This window comes from Tupaia chinensis, unplaced genomic scaffold, assembly GCF_000334495.1.
Source record: "Tupaia chinensis unplaced genomic scaffold, TupChi_1.0 Scaffold143970_1, whole genome shotgun sequence".
Classification (NCBI taxonomy): domain Eukaryota; kingdom Metazoa; phylum Chordata; class Mammalia; order Scandentia; family Tupaiidae; genus Tupaia; species Tupaia belangeri.
The window spans coordinates 511016-514854 of NW_006203821.1; positions in this window are offsets into that span (position 1 = coordinate 511016).

Consider the following 3839-nt stretch of genomic DNA (forward strand, 5'->3'; position numbering starts at 1 on the left):
TGTGTGTGTGTGTGTGTGCATGCGTGTGTGTATGTGTGTGTGTAAGCTGCTTAAGCTCCCTGGATATTCTAGTTATCAGTACCTTATCTGATGTATAGTTTGTAAATATATTCTCACACTCTGAGGTTGTCTTCTCACTCTACTTATTGCTTCTCTTGCAGTGCAGAAGCTTCTCAACCTAATATATTCTATTTGTCTATTTTGGGACTATTGCCTGTGCTTTAGAGGTCTTCTTAAGAAATCTTTGCCTAGTCCAAGGTCTCCAAGAGTTTTTCCTGTGTTTTCCACCAGTATTTTTATAGTTTGAAGTTTTATGTTTAGATCCTCAATCCATTTTGAGTTAATTTTTATTAGTGGTGAGAGAGAAGGGTTCAGTTTCATTCTTCTACGGATGGCTATCCAGTTCTCCCAGCACCATTTGCTGTAGAAGTTTTCTTTTTCCCACTGTATTGTCTTGTGCTCTTTGTCAAGTATCTGTTGACTGTATGTTTTGGGGTTCATTTAGAGGTTCTCAATTCTGTTCCTTTGGTCTACCTGTTTTTGTGCCAGTACCCCTAATTTAATTTTTTTTTTTTTGGAGAGATTTTCACTGTAGGGCGCGTGCGCTCGCCAGACAGACAGAGAGAGACATAGAGACAGAAAGCGAGAAATCACCCCCCAGGGGGAATGGTCACGCCTCAATCCCTTCTCCTCCATTCTCCTCTCGGGATCTTGGGCACGCACGCACACGCGCCCGGCGTGAGTTTTAAGCCACCGGACATAGCCATTACGCTAACTGCTGGTTCCCCCTAATTTAATTTTTAAAAATAATTTTGCATTTATTAATTTATTTATTATTTGACCAGAGAGAGAGGGAAAGTGAGAAAGCAAGCCATCAGGTCCAGGACTCGAACCATTCTCAGCCATGCTAAAGTCCAGCGCCTCAGCCATGTAAGAGTCCAGCACCTTAACCCCCATGCCATCTGGTGCCTCCTTCCTTTTTATTGCTATAGGGCATGATAGCACACCAGAGATAGACCAAAGGAAAATGAGAAAACAAGTTGCCAGGTCTGGGATTCAAACTGTGGTTAGCCATGTGGGAATCTAGTCCTTAACCACCATGCCACCTACTGGCCTCAATTTAATTGTTTTTTAATTTGACCAGAGAGAGAGACAGAGAGAGAGAGAGAGGGAGAGAGGGAAGATGAGAAAGGAAGCCGCCATGTCAAGGACTCAAACCACGGTTGCCTATGTGGGAATCCAGCTTCTAAACCACTACAGCTGGACACTTGCCAGCACCTTCCTTTTCTTTCTTTCTCTCCGATACCCAAAGACAAAAAAAAAAAGGTAAGCTAGTAGGTGGTATGATGGTTAAGGTGTTGAACTCCCACATAGCCAACCATGGTTCAAGTCCCAGACCTAGCAGCTTGAAATTCACACTGGGTAGGTGTATGTGCATGCCACAAATCCCAAGATAATGAAGAGGAGGGATAGTGATATGGCCATCTCCCCTGGGGGGTGATTTCTCATTTCCCTCTTATCATCTCTCTCTCTGTTTCTCTCCAGCAAGTGTACGTGCCTTATGAAAACCTTAAAAAAAAAAAAAAGTAAGACCTATATAAAGAAAATTACAAAACTCTGATGAAATAAATCAACAAAGAACTAAATAAATGGAGAGATATTCCATATTCATGTGTACGAAGACTCAATATTATCAAGGTGTCAGCTATTCCCAACTTCATCAATAGATTCAATGCAATCAAATTGTAGCGGGTTATTTAGTAGATATTAACAAACTGATTCTAAAGATTAAATGGAGAGGTAAAAGTCCCAGAATAGTTCATTCAAAAGACTTACTGTGAGCGAGACCAGCGGATGACATAACGGCTACATTGCTGAAGTCTCATGTAGTTGACTGCGATTTGAGTCCTGGACCTGGTGGCTTAAACTCACTCTGGGCGCATGTGCGTGCATGCCCAAGACCCCGAGAGGAGAATGGAGGAGAAGGGATTGTGGTGTGGCCATCCCCTTGGGGGGTGATTTCTCACTTTCTGTCTCTCTGTCTCTCTCCGTCTCTCCGTCTCTCTGGCAAGCACAAGCGCCCTACAGCAAAAACTTCTAAAAAAAAAAAAAGACTTACTGTAAGCTATAATAATCAAGACAATGTGATATTAGTAGAATAAACAAATAGATGAATAGAGCAGAATGGAGAACCAAAAATAGACCCATATAAATATAGTCCACTGATCCTTGACAAAGGAGCAAAGGCAATACAATGAAGCAAAGATAGCTTTTTCTATAAATGGTGCTAGAAATTCATGTGCAAAAAAATAAACCTAGAGCCAGCTGGTGGCATGGTGGTTAAAGCAAGTGGATTCCCACATGGCTGGCTGTGCAGTTCGAGTCTTGGAACCGGCATCTTGAGAAGACTCCAGGTGCATGTGTATCATGTTTAAAATTCCAAGAGGAGAATGAAGAAGAGGGGATTGCAGTACGGCCATCCTCCCTTGAGAAGTGCTTCTTTGCTTTACCTTTCTCTGTTTCTCTATGACTCTCACCAGCAATCATACATGCCCTATGGCAAAAACTTAAAATAAAAAAAATTAAAAGTCAACAACAAGAAAATGTACAATCTGATTAAAAAGTGAGCAAGAAGGTTGGGGGGCCAGCAAGTGGCATGGTGGTTAAGGGTGCTGGACTCCCACATGACCAACCGCTGTTTGAGTCCCAGATCTGGCAGCTTGCTTTCTCACTTTCTCTCTCTCTCCCTCTTTCTGGTTAAATTAAAAAATTTATAAATAAAGTTAAAAAAAAAATTCTTTTTTTTTTTTTTTTTTTAAAGAGTGGACAAGAGGGGCAGATGAAAAAATGGCTACATCACTGGACTCCCACCTAGTTGACCACGGCACAGGTCCTGGACCCGGAGTCCTTAAATTCACGTCAGGTGCATGTGCGTGCATCTCTCTTTAAAAAGAAGATATTAACCAGAATTTCAAAGAAACCAGTGTTAAGAATATCAACGACACAAACTAAGAGAAGAAAAGCATAAAACATGGACAATTAGCACACGTGCACTATAGCAAAAACCTCTCAAAAAAAATTATGGGCAAGATTGGGCCAGCTTGGACCAAGCTTGTGGCATGGTAGTTAAGGTTCCTGGGACTCACACAGCTAACTTCACGGTTTGAATCCTGGACCTGACAGCTTGAGAGACATGCAGGGAGAGTATGTGTGTATGCCCAAAATCATGAGAAGAGAATGGAGAAGAAGGGACTGAGGCATGGTCACCTTCCCCAGAGGGTGCTTGCTTGCTTGCTTGCTTGCTTGCTTTTTTCCTTTCTTTCCTTCTTTTTTCTTTCATTCCTTCTTTTTTCTTTCTTTCTTTCCTTTTCTTTCTTCCTTTTTCTTTTGAATAATTATTTATTTTATTTTATTTATTATTACTATTCTCCAATATTACCAGAGAGAAAAACAGAGGGAGAGTGAGAAAGCAAGCTGCCAGGTTTGGGAATTGAACCACGGTCGACCATATGGGAGTCCAACACCTTAACTACCAAGCCACCTCTGCCCCCTCCCTTCTATCTCTCTCTGTATCTTTCTCTGATGAGCACATGTACCCTCTAGCAAATTAAGAAAGGAAAAAAAGTGGGCAAAAGACCTGAAAAATCACTTCACTTAAGATACACAAGAGGGACGGGACCAGCAGTTAGTGTAATGGCTATGTCGCTGGACTCCCACGTAGTTGACCGTGGTTCGAGTCTCGGACCTGATGGCTTAAACTCACGCCGGGCGCGTGTGCGTGTGTGCCCAAGATCCCAAGAGGAGAATGGAGGAGAAGGGATTGCTGTGTAGCTATACCC